The sequence below is a fragment of the Xiphophorus couchianus genome, chromosome 2 (genome assembly GCF_001444195.1).
Source record: "Xiphophorus couchianus chromosome 2, X_couchianus-1.0, whole genome shotgun sequence".
Classification (NCBI taxonomy): domain Eukaryota; kingdom Metazoa; phylum Chordata; class Actinopteri; order Cyprinodontiformes; family Poeciliidae; genus Xiphophorus; species Xiphophorus couchianus.
Window position 1 is genome coordinate 17029079 of NC_040229.1, and position 19838 is coordinate 17048916.

The following is a 19838-nucleotide window of genomic DNA, read 5'->3' on the forward strand; positions in this document are numbered from 1 at the left end:
AACAAAAAGCCCTGGACATTATTTTTATCTGGAGCTGACAAAGAGATGGATGGATGGTGGGACTGATGAAGTGAGAAAGGGAAAGCAAGGACTGCTTTTTTTTTCTTTTTTGGGGGGTCTGACATTTCCAGTAGAAAAACTGAATTAGACGGAAGAGGCCAGACGGCAAAGAGCAGCAGAGAAAAGGAGCAAAGCTGGAAGGAAGTTAGAGCAAAGTTAAGGAGCTGAGGGATTGAGAGAAAATGAAAGGCACCTGGAATCCCACGTCAGAATGAAGGGGGGCGTGGAGGGGTGAGAGGGGTGAGGGATGAATGGCAGGAGGGCTCCTGGCCGTGGATGCAGACAGACAGGCAGGGTAACCAGAGGCAAGCGGTGACCTTCTCTGCTGCTGGAGGATCGAAGGCTTTATTTAAAGGCCTGGTCAATGCTGGGTGCTGCTGAGGTATCAGACTTGCAGTCAGGCGACTCATCACCACTGTAATACAACTCTCTAATGCCAACCCCCTCTCCAACACACACACACACACACCCACACACACAGGCACAGGACAGGACACTCTCTGGACACCTCAGGTTTTAGCTCATGCATTTAAAAGGCTGGACAGTGGAAAACTACCCCATCAGCATCAGCTAATTTTACTGTGCAGCCGCCAGCATACTCTGCTTTCCTCGTGTGTTCTGCTAGCAAAGCACATGCATATTCGTTTTTTTTAAACACACTTCATCAAAAGTCCCTTTTTTTTTATACAGATGAACAGTTGAAAGCATTGGAAGCGCTGGCAGCATGTAGGCAGGTGCTGAAAGAATTGAAAATCAGGCAGAAAACAGGGAAGTAATGTAGGATTCCTGCATCTGTGTGTGCGTGTGTTGGTGTGTGTGCAGCACGGTCTCGCGTTCGCTTGTGTGTGCCTGCAGCATTAGGACACCTGCATGCTTCAGCACTTTCTTGCTGTCAGGAGCGCTGAGGTCACAGGGAGGGGAGTGGAGACGGCACATTAGAAGGAAGCGCCAGAGCCCACGCCCAAGCAGGCCTCCTCCTCTCCTTCGGTACCACCCTCTGTCCCTTTTTTCTTTTCTTTTATCCACCGTCATCTCTCCTCACGCAACTCACCGTCTCCTGACTGTGACAGGGTGAGTCGACCACTTGGGTGAGGAGGGACGGGGGTGTTGAGGGTGGAGGTGTCTCTGTGGCTGACAGCAGGCAGGTCAGGTTTGTGTAGCAGCAGAGGAAGGACACGTTCCCATGTCATGGTGTGCATCAAGTAAAAGGAAAGAGAATATATTTTTACATGTTATTACCTACATTGTAGATACAGCCCTTCATCTTCAGAACGAGTGTTGTATTCTTGTTGTTTTCTGTTTTGGGGGCTTTTAATGAAGCATTTGGACTGTTATTCGTGGGGGAGCTAACATCATAACATGCAACTTTGATAAAAATGTAGATTCAAAATTACACATAGAACCTCAAATAAATTATCCATATAAACTTCTAGTAATCAGTTAAGTATGAGAGAGTCCACTCCAGAGAACCCGCACATTTGTGTAGCCTTTTTTCAAAGTACTTGCATATTTCTGATTGAATATTTGACCCTGTTCTTCATCAGAAAGGACAGTGTTCATTTAAATTGATCAGATTCCTACCACTGATTTGGCTTTTCAGCAAAGCCTTTAGTTCAGGGCTCATCCAGAAGTTTCACATTAGCCTGTTTCATCATTTCCAAAAATAGTTTTAATGTATGTTTGAAATTATTTTCTTTTTGGAACAATCAGCTGTGTCCAATTTTAAACCATGCAATCATTGACTAGAGGTAAAGTATAACAATAAGAGGAAGTCATTCTTTGTCAGTAGCTGTTTCATTCACTTTTTACAATGCATCAATATCACTTACAGTGAAATAGCCATAATTTTATTATGACTTTGGTGCAACTCCAATATTATTAGTGGCCACAACATTTGGCTGCAACTTACAAAATATTCTAAAGGCGCCTCTGGGTGGCTGTATATGGAGAGGGTTGCACATTCTGCACTGAATTCATACTTTATCTAATCATCTAAAACTGTTATTAAAATGCATTTAAGTTATATGGTTTATCATCATTCTGTCCCAGACAAAGAACAGTTCAAATGCTTTACCAAAAGCACAGAACTGGCATGAACTTCATGCCGATAACAAGTACAGTATGTAACTCTCTCACTTCCACCTACTTTGCTGTGGATGTAAAACATTTCATCCACGTACTGCATAGTAGCCAGAGATCATTGTAAAATTTCAACCTTCTTAGGCAATTTTAAATTAATTACACAAACAGTAAACACATTTCTGTTGAAGTCAGAGTGAAGTATTGGAATAAACGTCTTGCCAATTTCTGAAGCGAAATCTCGTTCAAACCAAATGATTTTAGGTGGAAAACAATACATATCAAGCTGTTCCCCACACAAACCTCCAACTCTGAACTGTCATTTATGAAACACTGCTGAATCCTTTTGTATTGTGCAGTGGGCAGGATTTACTCCTTCCACCGAGTGACATACTTCAGTTCTCCTTACCACCTGGGTTATATATAACCCCTACTGCCTCACATTGGGCGACTCATTACACCGGCATGGTTTTGGTAGTGACATAGACGTCATCCCTCTATTCGTAAAACCCAGATGACAAGGAGGATATGAACAGGATGTATGCTCATTATACGAGCTCATCTGGAAAAGAGAGGAAGCAAGCAGAACTGTGTTCTGAAATCCAGAGAAAGAGAGGGGAAAAGATTTCATCTCCTCACTTGTTAAGTTCCACAAGTTAAACAGTTGTGCTTAGAGTTGGATTGTTTTAAAAATGTGTATATTTTTCCATTCAGAACTGATGATACTTGAGCAGAAAGCGTCACCCTGGAGCTAAACCTTTAAACACCAACCCTTCTCTTTTTTGAAATGATGCTAACGCCAGTTTTTTTCCTCTCAGTTCTTTCAGCTTGTTAGATCCAAAATGTGTTGTTTTATTCACAGATAATTAGCTGCAAAGCTCTTACCATAGAGTGGGAAGGGGTGCGCATGTGTGTGTGGAGTTTGCGTGGGAGCCTCCTAGCTTCTGTTGTCCTCAGGTTGTGACTGAGAGAGGAACTGGTGATGAGCCGGAGGTTAGTGTGGTATTTTGTGTTCACCTGAATCACAGCAGCCCAGGGCCTTCCTCTTCAGCCTACAGTCTCTTTCTCTTTACACATTCACACAAACACACACAGATGCTTCTTCCTCCCTTCTTCTCCCTCAGCGTCACCATCATCTCCTATCTTCTCCTCCCTGTGGTGACCGGCCTGTGCAACCTGCTTAGCATTGCACCCAGTGTCTAATTGAATTCCAACGCTCGGGCGTTAGCTCCTGATGCCACAGAGATGTTAACATGGCATAATACTAACAGTCCTCGGGACGTGTTTCGACACCCTTCTCCTAAAGAGAAAATTAGCGCTAACCTCACAGTGGCAGCGCATGATTTATTCAAAGCTCCAAACTACGTCTTCTGTTTCCCCTAAAGGATCGTCTTTTATAGCCGTCAGCGAATCAGCACTTCTAATACACACATGGAGCACATGTACTCTCACGGTTCAACCCAAGAGCATCCATTGTCCCTTTTATATAAATGTGTCTGCTGCTCTCTCCGCATCCATATTGCAGGCAACGCCGTCCATCCGCTCTCCCTGACACCCTCACTTTTATTCCTCGGCTCTCAGACACAAGCTCTGGGCTTTAATGGCACATATTTCCTGGGCCCGGCTGAAACAGGATGCGTCTTCTCCTTGTTAGCTTGATAAATAACCGGGCTGCAGAGAAAGTGCTGAATTTTAGCTTTCAGCCTCTATTTTGTGCTGGATGACATTAATTTTAAGTGCTGAGAAGGAGCTAACTAATACAGACAAATAAATAAGGGGAGGAGGAGAGGGGAGTGCAGAGGTGTTGGAGTCATTGCTGCCCCCCAACTCCCCCTCCACCCGTTACCTGTTTATGCAGTGGCATTCATAAATGCAATATGCAAACCTGCAAAAATAAAAAGAACTCACAAGTGGTGCAAAACTAAGTGTGCACACTTACTTTCCAAATAGATGTGCCTTAAAGTGCAAAATCCCCTTATCCTATTATAAGTTCAGCTCCTGCCGCTCAGTCAATCAGAAAAACCGCATGTTTATCTTTCCACTCTGCCCCTCTTATCCTCTCTTTCAGTCCTCCTGAAAGCGTCATTAATGTGTTGGTTGGATCACAGCGTACAACACTCTGGGTAAATTGTATTTATATGAGCATATAGGGGAGACAAAACAGAGATTAGCACTGAGTAGCTCATTAGTTGCAATCTAAATAGTGAGAGCAATACTGGAGGAAATTAATTGCTCTTTCAGAAAAAGTAAAGATGGAATATTGTTTGCTGCATCACTTCAAATAAGCTTGTTTATAATTAATAATAGTATTTATAGAAATTGTGGCATCCATGTAAATAAATGGGAAAAAAGCAGCAAAAGACTTGAGAGCTGCACAATGTGTAAATAAAAGAACAACAAAAAAACTATGTGAATTTACACTACCTTGCAATGGATTCACCCTTCTTGAACTTATTCGTATTTTCTCACATTACAACAAAAATCTTTGGTGTATGTTATTAGGATTTTATGTTAAGGCGAATTAGAGGGTGGTTATGGAGTGGAAGAAAAATGGGACACGCTTTTCTCAAAAATCTAAAACATGTATTTTGCATTTGTTTAGCCACTTCATTTTCATATCCTGAAGTAAAATTAAGTAAACCTGTTTATACTTTATTCTCTTTACTATAAACTATATGCGGGAGATGGAAGACATGAAAAAACAGGTCATTTGGTTAGATAAGACCAAAACTGAACTTTTGATCTACATGCAAAGCCCTAAACATACAGCCAAAGCTACAGTGAAATTGTATAGATGAGGTATATCAAAGTATATTCGTGCATTAGTTCTTACCTAAATACATCTGTGACATTAGTCACAGATGTATTAGGTGCGGTGAATAAAAAGGTCAGTGGATGGGAACTGGCTTCATGTAGCAATAAGATGCATGACCTGAGCACTGCAGACCCTTCAGTCAGCATCTTGCTGCACAGCACCGTGAGGAAGGAAAATACGCGAGTCGGGGTGTTTAGACTCCACTGTGGGCCGGATGTCTGTGTGTGTGTTTGACTCGCCATTTGCGTGGGACCGCAATGAAGAGGCTCACAACAATAGATTTACTTGGTCTATCATTATTGATTGTAGGTTTTTCTCTTTTGCCCTTTACCTCATTTTGATAAATCACTTTTATTATTATTATAGCATTTTAAAGCCCGAGCTCAAATTGTGGTTCCTTTTCAAAGTGCTGCTTTTATTAGATCAAATCTATTTTTGTCAGTATTTGAACACGCTTTAGCTCTGCAGATACCATGCAAGCGTTTGTGTGTTTCTGTTTGTGATGCAGGGTTTAATTTCCAGGCTGTATTTGTCACATGCTGTCAGGTTGTGGTCACATGACCGCATGAACCACTGGCAGCAATTAAGGCAGATAAATCACTCATTTACAGGAAGAGAAGGAGGGACCATGTGTGTTGGGGTGGGGGAAGAGAGGGATATTAATACTCTGTAACCTTTCAAACACGCTTAAAGCTTTCATCATTTTTTAAAGCTAATGCTGAATGTTAGTATATTTGGGCTCAGTCAGGCTTATTGACTCACACTCGGATAGACTAATGAACAGATGGCAGTCGTTTGTGTTTGCTGTGATTTTGACCTGGCTGTTTATTTACTGTCTGAGGTGTTGGTATAACATTCACGTCTCCAGGCCTGCTCAGGCAAACGCTATTGCGAAAATATACATTTAACTGTCAGCTTGCCTTTTGTTTCCTGGTGATTGATTTCAAACGCAAACACACTGCATGCTTCCATTCTTCGCTTTTGTGTCCTCAACTGTCGTCAGCCGGCTTTCCAAGTGTCTGTGAGTGTAAGTGAGGTAGCTGAGATGATGTGGAGAGTCTGAAGGGGTGCTTCAGCAGCCCAGGTCGGCGTTCTGCAGAGATTCAGCCTGCCCACTTACTTTAAAAGGGATGTTTAAAGATTCATGACTGAAAAAGAATAAAACACACACACACAGCCTGTTTTTGATGGGCTGGAAGTGGAGAGCAGAGGAGACGGGAGGCTGCAGTTTCTCGGAGATCTCATTCATTAAAAGACAGCGGTCACTAACTGGCTCGAAGTGTCTTTACACCAAGAGGAGTTGAATCTGTCAGGTTTTACGTAGCAGGATAGGTTCAGATGAGCAGATGTTGGGGCTATTTTTGTTGTTCGAGGAGCTTTTATTTTTTTTATTTTTAAATGATGTACTTGGTTTACTGTGCAGGGAAACCTCTTAGAGTAGCTGTATCGCTGTATCCCACAGAGCCACGACCTTATGCTGTCTGTTCAGAAAGCTGGTGCATGCGACAATAGCAGCAGTCTGAGAGGGTAAGAAATAATCTGTGTTTATATTAACTTCACTAGAATACAAAGTCAATACAGTCAGGGCGTGTGTTTGTACTGCAAACTGTCAAGCAAGTGAAAATCTTTCATTTTTTCCATGCAGAGAACAATTTTCTGTGAAAGTCTCTGCATTTTCTCTGATCTTTGTATCTAGCTGGTTTTCTAGCAACAGTCACAGTCCAAACTTTAAGTTCTAGTATCTAGTATTTATTTTTGAAAAGATTATTCTGCGAAACAAAACTTTTTTTTGTCAGTTATGCCCTTCACTGTGAGGAATGGGATCGCAATAAATTAAAGTTGTCTTTTTCTATAATACTGTCTTGTAAAGAAGAATGTCATCATCTTCAAAATATCTACTTTCTCTGTTTTTGGAAAAATCTGTATGCTATTAGTGATATGATATTTCTCAGGCATTTTTTTGTTTGCTTGTTTTTTCATTGTTTTTTTTTTTTTGCAGTATGGTTCAATGTTGTCAGCAAATAAACAGAGGAAAGAGAGGAGAGTCAAAAAAAGGAGAGTTGTTGACATTTTGTCCTGAATAGAAAGGGAATGAAAGTATCCACTAACAACAATTTAACTTTGAAATTTCTCCACTCTTTCACAAAATTCAATAATTTAAACAGTTTCCAGTTGAGTGTAAAGGCAAGAGATTACAAACAATCAGATATTTGCACAAGCAATTACATGAGTTTACCCCAAATAAGAGGGTTCTTGCCCAACACAGATAACCAATAGCCAACATCTCACTGAATAAAAAGCAAAAGCAGTCTAAAGATTTGATCAGACTAAATGATTTCCGCATCACTCAGCACATAGGCGATGGTAGCTCTACATCCAAATGCTGGATGTAGAGCTACAGTATTTTATATGACACTCATCCAACTCTTCATCTAAGTGCTGTTGAAAAATCTGAACACAGATTTTTTAAAAAGAAGCAAAATGTAGAATGCTTATTCAGATACATATCTGAATAAACACTTCAACTCTCAGTTTCAAGAGAGTTGAGATTTGTTTATTCTACTAGGTGCAGCAGCGTTCTGGATGGAACATGTTCTGCTGCTTTAACTTAAAGGAAATTTGCAGGGGAAATATTATTAGCGTCAGACCACCTGGGGGGGGAACATCTGCAGAGTCCAACTGCACATCCAACACATATCACTGCTCCATTTGACACTGATTCAACACTGTTTCACTGGAAGGGTTTTTTGGAGGACGATCCTGTTTCTATATAGGAGGTTCCTTAAAAACTACAGAATCCCAAGTAAATGTAGTTTCTGCTGCAGATCAGAAGGTTAGTGTCAGAAGATCAATGCGGACGATTGCTCTGCAATATTTCTGATTTATATATTTTTTTTGCATGAAATCCTCATATCTGTTTATTTTTCTTTTTATTCTTACAGCAACTACTCTCTATTGAATAATTAGATGTTTTTTTCATGTTCAATTAGGACTGTTTTTGCTCTCATCCTCTCATTCCTCGCAACACTATTTTTTCATCTTCAAAGTGAAAGCTAAAATAGGGTGATCATTGCAATTTAATTACTACAAATCCCTTTGTGAATTTGCTCCTGTGTTTGTTTACATGCATAGATTTGCCAGCTTATGCACTTTTATTTTTGTGCATTCATGTGTGTGTTGGTGCTTTAGTAAATGTCTTTACTTTCTAGCTTCAGCCTGCATGAACGCTCATATTTTTAGTTTGTGTCTGTATGCTGTATGCGTGTGCGTTTGTGTGCATGTGTGTGTGGGCGTGTACATATTTGTGTGTAGATGAAGCTGCAGTGGGGTTTATTTAAATAGATAAGATGGTGTTTTATTCCCAATCAGAGGAATCTCCTGTCGCATTTCAGTCTCTTCATAATAACCCCCAGCATTGCTGCACATTCCCCTGACACACACACTCACACACCCAAACACTACAAATTGCAGACACTGCAATTTCTCTCTCTCTCTCAGGGGTAAAAGGCTTTGATAAATGAAAATAAATACTTTTCTTCACATGAGGGAAGAAGAAAATGGCAGGAGTGGCATGAGGTCTCTGGCAGTTTGGTGCTTCGGGAACAAGCAGGTATACAACAAAGAAAATTTCTTAAGAAACAAGTCTGAGTGTTGTGCAATTTAGCCTTAAACCACAGGTAAATCGCCAATAATGTTAGGGAGCAAAAAGGATAAAAGTGAGGAAAAAGGAAGGAAAGACAGCAATGGATCATAAGGTTGACAATTTTTCAGAAAGTGAACTAAAACACCAAACAGTACATTGCAAAAGTATTTATCCATGCAGCAAATACAAACTTCAATGAAACATGAAATAGGCAAATGAAATGTAGTGCATAATTATGAAGAGGAGGGAAAAGAATGCATGGCTTAGTTACAAATCAAAATCTAAAAAGTGTGGCATGCATTTATATTTAGCCCCCTTTACTCTGAAAACGTGTTCAAAAATTCTAATTGTCCTCAGAATACACATTCGCCTTGCCTTCACTCGAATAACTTTCAGAATATCATATTAAAATGTCAAAAGGATGACAGAACTGTGGGCCTAGCAGGATATGGTAATCTACCTAAACAGGCCAAGCAAAGAGATAATCCAAAATGCAAGAAAGAGGCCAATGGCAATATGTTGGAGCGGCAGTGGTGGGAGAATCTGGTAAAAGGACAACTATTATTCATACACTTCAGCAGTCTGGCATTGGAGTTGTTGAAAGATATTTAGTGTCATTTTATAAGCCTACATGATACACAGCAAAGCCAAAGTGAACATGCAAAATCTGATAGGACCACAGTGTAACTTTTTGTTCTTTATGAAAAATGTTGTGGGGTAAAAACTAACTCTGCACATCCTGAGCACACTATCCTCATTATAAAACATGGTGGTGGCCATATCATGCTGTGTTTGCCTGAAACTGCGCTTGGGCTGTTTTGCCAAGAAGAATCCTCCACTTGCATCAGGCTGGTAGAGCCCTAATCTAAAAGATTTGCACAATTGCAGGCCACAATTCTTTTTTATTTTATTTTTTTTTCTCTGTGAAATATTTGAGTAGCCTGGTATTTTGTTTGTACTTAGAAACTCCTCGCAGCTGAATAAAATGTGTTAAAGTTCTGGTTGGGACATAAAATACAAGTGGAAAAGTTCAAAAGGTGTGAATACTTTTGCAAGGCACTCGAAGTGATTTAGAGGAAACAGGTTCACCGACTTCAACTGTCGGTTTCTTTGACTGCAAGGTCACACAGAAGCCTCCCTCCTCTCCTCTCTCCATCTTTGTTTCCCTCCGCTCCTCTAGTCCTCATTTCATTCAGCACTCCCGAACCCCGACAGCTCCATAACTATAACTCTCTCCTCCTCTCTTCTCTTCATCCGCAGCTAAATGACTCTGTCAGAAATAAAGAACACTTATCTTATCTACTGCCTCCACTCTGCTGTCCCTGTCCCTGTCGACGTCACACCAAATAAAAACAGATAATTACAGACAAACTCGACGATTCACTCTGTTTAATTGTTTCCCTCAGAGGGCGAGAGCAGCGTTTGGACAGACAGGAGCTTGACGGTGGACAGGTGTCTGCTCGTTTTCATCTTTTCATACACCTTCTTCTTCCCCTGCTGTCACGACTCCCTCTTTTCTTCCACAACCAACACAGGACTTACTGCATGTACTGTATATGTTGGCCTGTTACCTACGAGCCACTCAGTGGGGCGCCGCATTGTGATGAAAGAAATGAAAGAAGGATGAGGGGGTGGAAAAGAGAGTGTCATGGATTAAATTATCACACAATAAACAGCTAAACAAACACCCTCTCGGCACATGCTTCAGCAATCTGCTGGGTCTCCCTGACGTTCACCGTACACAGACTTTGATCAGCATCTATTGTGATGACGTTGCTTTTCTTATCCCTAAAAGTGCACACCCTCACAGAAGTTGGTCTCCACCCGCAGCTCAGTTCAGAGGGATCAAAGGTTATGAGTGAACTTCATCGACCGATTTGTCGGTAAATGGAGGTTATGCATATGTTTATTGAACCACGTCCACTTCAGCTGCCCCACCTGAGTAAATTAGTTTGATGTCTTTACATTCCACAATATTCTGGATCATCCATTGCTTGGATGATCCTTCTTGATTCTTGCTGATCAGGAAGCCTGGGCGGAAAAAAATAAATAAATTAGAGGAGAGGAAAGAGCAGGGGGGGCTTGTATCTCCGAGCTGATTCCGGGTATGTGTGAATGTGCAAGGATGTGCGACGAGAGACAAAAGGAGGAAAAAAGTGATAATTCTCCTGCAACCCCGAGGCCTCTTGCAGCCTCGCAGGCTCCCTGTAGGTCTCCTAACACATGCCTTTGCAGAGAGCAGGGGGCTGCTAATTGGCCCCTGTGTTAACAGCAAAAACAAAAGCGATGTCTGCGTGTGAAGATGTCTTACAGCTGTTCTGAAAGCTCACATGGTTCCCAAATAATAGTTTGTTAGTTTGTCGTTCATGCTTTTAAAGGATGTTTGATTTGTAAGCTGTGAAAACATTTACTATCTGGTAGCTCATTGAAGTCACAAATCGCTGAAAGACAATTAAAGCATTTACGCTACTTCAAAGCTTCAGCTTTTAAAAGGCTTGTTTCTCTAATTGTTTCATTATCTCAGAGTCCTTATTAAATGTAATATAATTGTTAATTACCACATAAGGATTTGTCTTGAGTATCAAAACAAATTAATTAAAATTAACACGTTTCAAAACACTGGCAGTGATAACAGCAGGTGCAGTGTGTCTGTGCACACGTGGGGGTGTGTGTTTGTGCGTTTCCACATCTTCAGTTCTGTTTGCCTGCATCTATGTTTAATTGAGATTCATAGGAGGGATTTAAATAAGATTCAAATGAGATTCATAGCTAAGTGTAACAACACAGGTAATATGCAGATAGATTTAATGATGATTCAGTGTATCTTGCAGTCTAACGAGAGTTTGATTAAACCATTGCAAGCCATTGGCTGGAATCATTACAGCAATGGGAGAGAAATGCAGGAAGAGGAAAAGCAGCTGCTTTAAAAGGGATTCAAAGGTAAAAGAAATTTAACGTTTCCATCAGATATTTGTCTTGGACACAATCCAGATTCTACAAAAAGAAATGAAAGCATAATACAGGCTTGGAGATGAAAGAGGCTTCTTTGTCCCAAACATTTATGTTGCTTTGAAAATAAAATTTTTATTCCCTCATTATACTATTTCCTATCTGCTTTGTGTTTTAACACATTGAATTTAGGTTGTTTTAAGAGAAAAATCTACTGAGCTCCACTAAGGTTTTTGCGAGGTCCAAAGATAGATCGTCAATGAGTTTGGAAAATCTCTGAGCTAGTTTTGTGAGATTCTGAAAATGGTTTTAACAGAAGTGGCACATGACATCTAAATACAGGGTTGTGACGTAAGTTATGAACAGTGTGTTACAAAACAAGAATCATATTTATATGTCTTGTTGCTTATGTTACAAAACCATATTCTAATTACATAAGCAGCCTCTAATTATGGAAAAATCGTGTAGTTTCAGAACATTAAAAACATATAAAAGATATTTTGGTTATTATTGCTGATTTGTGAGCTCCGGCTAAGTCAGGCTATCACTAAAGTTTTGAAAATATCTAGAAATTCACCACAAAATGAACTGACAAACTATATTTCTCACATAGCTATCTCTGCCACATAAACTTACATAAATGTTCAAATGTTGTAATGATTACTAATAATTAGTAATTAGTAATAAGTAATAATGTTTTCCTATCCTTTGCAACAAAATATAAACACTCTGCACTGATGATTATACCCAAACATTAGGAGGCCAAACGTTTGCAGTGGATAAAAGGACCTTTAGGTCAGTTAGTAGTTATTTTTCCAGTTGTGGAGAACTACAGATTCTGTATAAAAGTGTTAAAATTTCAGCCCGAGATGACTAGGTGATCTAATAAAAGATAAAGCAAAATCTTATGCAAAATACACATTTATTTTTACTTTAAGAAAATGAAAAATGTCTACATGCATTTGAGTCATTTAAATTTTATGCTGTTTGCATCTGGCTCCTGCAATTGTTCATTTAGGAGACATTTTTTACTGTTCATCTTATTATTGTAAACTTACAAGTTTAATCTGTGTAACATCCAGCTGTTCAGAACGTCTGGAACAACTTAAGTAAGTAAAACACATCTCTTGTTCTTGCAGTCTTTTTCTTCTTCTAGTGCTATACTTAACTGAACAACCTATTGTTTTCTATCTGCTCTCACCTGCCGTGCATATGTGTGGATAGATGTGTGCTGCTTTATTCTTTATATTTATCTGCCGGATGTTCAACATGATCAAAGTTAAGGGGAAAAATGTGACTAATAATTATAAAAGCGTGTGTGGGCGTGGGGGTGGGGCATGTGTGTGTGTGTGTGTGTGTATGTGGCATTGCTTGTGCTAAAGCAAATGTTTTATCTACTCAAGATGTAACTTTTTGGGACTCAATGCATAGTGGAAAACGAACACTGCACATCCACATGAACACACCCTACACACTATCAGGTGGCGGCAACATCATGCTGTGGGCGTAGCTCATCATGGTTGACCGAGAGAGGAATGGAGATGAACAGAACAATCCCTGGGGGGGGGAGATGATGTCTTGCAGAAGCTAGAATGAGATTAAAGCATTTACAAGTTGTAGAATGGCCTAGTCAAAGTCTAGACCGAAATCCAAGTCAGCTGAATTTGACTTGGATTTAGTCAAATCCAAGTCAAGTCAGTCATATTGATATTCCCAGGCATATCAATATCCATCCAATCTGAGTTTGAATTACTTTCTAAACAGAAATAGACAGAAGATTTCAGGGTGTAAACTATCAGAGACGTAACCCGAAACACCAGAAGCTGCATTTACCATGTAAGAAGCATTGCTTCATGTCAGTCTGCCAGACAAAATCCCTGTAAAAAACCTTTAAAGATTGTGGTTGTAGTGTAAGGAAATATGAAAAAGTTTAAGATGTAGGAACAGAGCACTTAGCAAAGACCCAAGAAATGGAACAAACACTCTGCAGGGCTGCTTAAGGCTGCGCTTCGTACAGTGCAGCTGCAATATTGATAGATGCTGCAGTGGCCGAGTCTACCATCCCACTTTATTTCAATTAGCTCACAGGAAGCAGGAAATAACCTGCAAATCAATTGTCATTTCTATGAGAGTGAGGTTAGAGGCTGAGATTCACTTTGTCCAACCAATAAAAAATGATGTCGCCATGAAGAAGATTAAAGGGAATTTCCTCTGCACATGCTCCCGCACTGTTCATTAAACGTTCTACGAGGTTGTTACATTTCAGACGAGCTGCGGAAATTTGTTTCTTTCGTTCATACGATGCACGTTGCCGTCCCGCGTCATTTAACAATCGCCTCCATACCCAGCTGCAAAAATCCACATCGTATCAGTTCATATTTGAAATCATTGTAAGTGAACTGAGCTCTACTTGTATGAGGAGAGTGCTGACTGAAAAACAGTCATATGTACGTATGTGTCTTTTATTTGTGAATCAGATCTGCACCCAAAACTATAAATAAAACAAACAAAAAGAAATTCTAGTCTGCAAAATTCTGCATTTCTGTCTGAGTGACTGACCTGCGGCGTACACCTTAAAAATGTACACAAGCAACACTGAAATGGCTTAGCACAGAGTAGAAAAAGATAGTGGAGGAATCTGAATTGGCATCTTGATGAATGCTGGAAATTTCTTTGCTGGGCTGAGAGTTAAGGGGTCACAATTGATCTCAAATGAGCAAAACAACATGAGGGTCACAAGACGTGTAATCATATCAGAGAAGCCATGTTTTAGTATCACCTGCATGCAACACACGCTAACCTCCAAACACTTGAAGACACCACAGGGTGATTTGTTTGTGATGTTGGCGCAGCGGACTGAAGCCATGGAGGTAGTAACTGTTTGATGGTAGGCTTTATGGAGGCACTATATAAAGGCGGTGACAGTTTATTCAGTGCATGTCAGGAAGACGGGATTTGTGACACTACAATGACTGGGTTACTCCTGCAGGTCCGTGAACGGACTGTTCAGAGCTCGGGATGAGAAAATTAGTGAAAGGAAGTCAGTTTGAATGTAAAATGTTCAACAGCTTTGGTAATCTCATTGAACAAAGCTTCCATTTGAAGTTAATAAAAACATATATGAATATCTTTATAAATTCTTTTTTAAAAAAAAGAAACATGTTTTCCTCTTACTTTGTTCCTGCTAGTTATTCCCCAGGCTCCATGATCCGAGTTCTCTTTGCATCCCCTCTCAGCTGGACGTTATTAGCCCTCCGATTGGGTATCGAATTAGCCCGCTGATTTGGTATTGAAAGAGCGAAGATTGATGAGAGGATTTGGCTAAGCTTCCTTCCCAAACCTCATTACTCACTTTCAAAGAAGAAGAAAAAAAGAAACACACACACAAAACCAGTGGATGCACGCTCACACTCAAAAAATCACATTTCTGTAAAATTCACTTTTCCCTTAAAGGTTTAACAGCGAAACATTGTCCAACAGCTGCATTTTTACCTCGGCTTCCCTTTCACATCTGCAGATGACAAACCACAAAAGAAACCACTAAACAGATAAGTGATATATGCATGGACAGGTCCTGCAGAGAGCTGAGATGCTGGAAGACAACCTCTCTCTGCTCTAAAAAGAAAGCCTTGCTGGCCCAGGAGAGTGCTGCGTGAAATTGGAGGCTGCTAAAGAGAGGGATGTTTGAAAGGATTTGAGCTGATTTATGCTGTGTTTTATCCCACAATAAAGATTATGGATGATGATATTGATTTAGCCGGGGCTGTGGCCATGACTGGACTAGGGCTCTCAGGTTGGGAGAAAAGAGAATCTAGCTCATTATCATTCTCTGACACAGTGAGGAAGCCTTTCTGTCGGGCAACGTGTGGAGATAAATGTGCATCTCTCGGTGAGCATGCCAGACACTTAGATCATCCTCTGTATTAGCAGCTCCACTCTTTCCTCTGCTTTAGTGTTTGTGAAAGTGATGAACCCCCATCCTGTCCTCCTCTTTCACAAACCAGAGAGGGAAGCTGCAGGCGTTCCCAGCAGCACAGCGCGGCACACCGACTGGGAGGGATGAAGTTATTGACTCCGCTTTGATTTAACCTCTCCTGCCTGATGCTCAGAAGCTCACAGACACATGCAGATTGGGGAATTCTCCATCTAACAGCCATCCTCTGAGAAATGTGCATGTTAAAGGTGCAAATCAGAAAGCATTTGGGCTTCAGATCCTGGATTTAGGCAAAGAACAACAATGTAGAAGTGATGCTTTAAAAGCAAAAGTCTTTAAAAAGCTGCCAGGTAATTTTAGTTTATCATGTTTACATGCTTATAGCACCCTTCTTTATTGTTTCCAACAGTTGTTTAGTACAAATGTGTCACTTTCAGTTTTGTTGACCTACAGATCGACTGTATACATTTGCGTGGTTTATTCTCAAGATGACAAATAAAAAAATTTTCAAGGGAAAAAAAAAAAATCAAGAACTACTAAAAGTCAGAAATTGCATTTGGTAGAAATATTTGATGAATTCTGTAAAAACCAAAAAACTGCAAACCTCAAAATTTTGAGGTCACCTCTGTGCATTTCACACTTTCGAGTGCTATACCCCAGTGCCAGCAGGGCCCCTGTGTACCGACAGCAGGTGGCAGAAGAAGCGTCTTGCCCTAAGACACAATTACTGACGCAGACGGAGGGGTTTGAACAGACAACCCATCGGTTATTTACATTTCCTATTAAGCTGCTTTTGCTTCAGATGTATATTTGAAACAATCTGTTACACCAATACTATATAGAATATTTTGATTTTCGCTTCTGTATCTAGAAATACAAAGCATGACAAAATACAGAACAACTTTAAGAGTTCATGATTGAAATAATTACTATACAAAGGACTTGAAATGAAAATAGTAATATTTTCTGACCTGCTCCTATGCTCATATGTTGACTTTTATTGTTGAAGCTTAGTTGATCTTTTTTAAGGTAATGTTCCCTGCTTACAGCTACAGTAGATTTTTCTTCTGCTTTCAGGACAATAGCGTTCTATGAAAATAAACTTTTGCTTGATTTGACTTGTGCACACTATAGAAACAGTTCCATCTGCGTGTATTTAATGGTTAAATTAAACACATCTACAGATCGTTAATACGTCCATAATTTCAGACCAGTGCAGCTATTATTACGAGTAATATCACTAAATTGTTCTACGCTCATTACTATTAGAGTTGTTGAACAGGACAAAGGCGGCAAAGTGCACTCCTCTTTAATTAATTACCCTCTTTTGTTTCTCGAGGCAATACACAAACAACCACTCATAGATAATAACGTGCATGCACATTCAAAACTGGGCGAGAGTTTGGTTTTCAGAAAGAAAACAAAAAGAGGAAGTGGGAGAGAGGAAGAGGGTAATATCAGCAGGCTATCTATCCTCTCCTCCACTGGTGCATCCCAATCCTCTTTGGAAATAACAAATGCATAAAGGAGCCACAACACAAATATATCTGCCTGGCTCAGATAGATAGTGCAATGCTAGAGTTTAATACCCTTATGTAAACCAGTAACAATCAAGGCCTAACACACACCCCCACATCACCACTAAGGGGACAATAAGGAACATGCTCTATTCTCTCTCCAGATATGAACAGTGAGAAGTGATTGTGTTAGTGTGTGTGTAAGAAGAAGAGATGTGTTATTTATTTATTTTTTTTCTCCCAGCAAATAGTGAACAATGCTGCAGCCCAGATTGGTTGGCTGGCTGATGCTTCTTGATTTGGTGGCTCTTTCTGAAGCAGAGAGTGATATAGACCCTGACCTCAGAGACCGCAGCATATCCGATAGTCTATTTCAATCATCCCTTACCATGCACTCTTTTGATATCTCACTTTATCCCTCTGTGCCAATTTGTTTTTATACTTTGCCTCCTCGCTCATCCTCCAGCTGCTCTTCTTTTCTCACTAAAGCTGACAAAGAGAGGAGCGGCGCTGCAACCAAGGAGCCAATTTGTCTTAAAAAATAAAAAAATAAACAAACATTGCCATTGACAAGCAATCTAAATGAAGGAAAACACTCGCCGACTCACTCATTTATCAAATTAATTTGTGCAAAAACAAGCTGCACCAGTGGCAGGCTTGCTCACAAGCAGAGACGGGAAAAAAAAATGTACTGACACATATGATACAGTTCGACTTTGCTGACAATTTCCTGCCGACTAAAACTGATTTTGACCAAGAGAGGGGGTGGGTGGGGGAAATCAACGGGGCTGTCTTTGTAAAAGTGGATCAATATGATTAGTATGCGATGCTTATGTGCGCGCATGTGTGTGTGTGTGTGTGTGTGTGTGTGTGCGTGTGTGTGTGCGTGTGTGTGTGTGTGTGTGTGTGTGTGTGTGTGTGTGTGGGGGTGTGTGTGTAGGTGTGTGTGTGTGTGTGTGTGTGTGTGTGTGTAAAGGAGATGGCATAGACAGAGGTTAGAATAGCAAAGGTTAAAATCATACATCAACCTCCATCTGCATGTGCCTCACAGGGAGAAAAGCACTCTTTATCTATCTTTACTGGCTTGATCACTTTAATATTTTACACCAGATGACATTTCAGACTTTCTAAATGGAAAAAAATCTGCACACATTAAAATTAGGGTCAAAGAAGGGGTAGCCATGAAAAGTTTCAATCTTTAAAATATTGTCTGACAATGCTGAACTCTGGACTCTAAACAGAAACAGTGTGATCTCGGCAGCCTTTAACAATGTTTTCTAGAAAGCAACTGAGGACGAGTTAAAGCTTATGGAAAAGAAGTTTCATCTTGCCTTGTAGTGCATTATCATAACCTCACAGAGGCTTTCTAATGTTCGCAGCATTCCGCAGAGACTCAAAGCTTTTCTGCAGTTTACGTCAAACAGTAACAAGCTGCAGTGTGAGAGTAGCAACGGTGGTCTCAAAGATGTAAAGAATCTGTCTCTTCTCTGCAAACTCAGCGGGACATGATCAACATCTGCAAACGAAGCATGGAGGGAGTGAAACCGAACGCTGCACAGACACAGGAAGACAGAAAAAGAGTCTGTATCCTATATAGGGGGTGTGCGTGTGAGTGTGTGTTGCACGTGTGTGTGTATTGTTGCTATTAATGTGTATGCTAGCCATACATGATCCTGTGCATGTGATGACTGGAGGTTCTCCTTGATGTTCAGCCTCAAAGTAATGCTGCACTCCTTTAACCATTTAGGACCCTGCTACTATAGAAAATCATCAAATATTTATACAACATTATAGCCTATAAGTAAAGCAAACATTACGGATGTCCATGGTTTGAGTAAAGGGCTTTTTTCTGCAGCTGTTTCAGATTCTAGCCCTGACTTTCTCGAGCCATTAGAAAGATTTTTAAACACTGAATCCAATTATTCTGATGACTGGAAGTTAAAGATCTTTTGTAAGATCATGCAGACTTAAAGCATGCAAAGAGATTTCGAAATCATCACTTAGTGCAGCTTTATGATTCAATGAAATCTTCTGTGAAACCCAGATGGCTATTGTGATCTTATCAATCTGATTTATCATGAATAATGTTGGTATCTTTCACTCTTTGCACCACATTTATAGTGAAAATCAGTAAAAGAAACTGCAACAGTCATGCCTACAGGAAGCACAGCACACCGGTAAAATTGATTATCTTCAAAGCGAGGAGCTAAAATATGATGAGGAAAAAAAGTACTTTATACAAACAAGAAATTGGACCAACAAGAAAACGTTACAAGCCAAGTCGCCTCAAAACTGACTTTGAAAGATTAATAACAAATATGATATATTAGTTTACTGAAGACTGTGGAGACATTCGTGTGAAGTCAGAAAGTCCTTCAGAAATAAATGGGTGTCAGAGCATAAAACCTTCTTAATTTATGTTTTGAATATATATATATATTTTTATTTATAAGGCTGTTGTTTTACACAAAAAATACTTATGAACAAATGACAAACCATTCAAATATTAATATAATCCTATTCGATTTTAAGTTTCTATTAATTTGCTTATTGTTTTTACTTCATTTGATTCTTTTTATGGAAACTAATGTTAGCTTGTAAAACATGGAATTATGAAAATATTTAGGGAAAATATCCTTGTTTACCTCTTAAATAAAACAAAATGTTTGAGTATCTAAAGTCAAAGACAGAGTGTGCTGTGGTTTCTTTTTGTTTTTTGTTGTTTTGACTGTGCTTTTACTGTAAAACAAAATATCATGTTGTGCCATTCAGCGGCTATTTTTCTCTTTCTATGTTTAGAAACATAGAGGAAGAAAAATTGAGAAAGATAAATAAAAAATC

The 19838-nt window shown here is 39.8% G+C and overlaps 1 protein-coding gene across 1 annotated transcript in view; it reads left to right on the forward strand.

Moving 5' to 3' along the window:
* The window catches only part of LOC114161196 (transcription factor Maf-like), a 49371-nt gene that overhangs the window by 8267 nt on the left and 21266 nt on the right, over window positions 1-19838 (forward strand). The gene's annotated exons all lie outside the window — the stretch shown is intronic.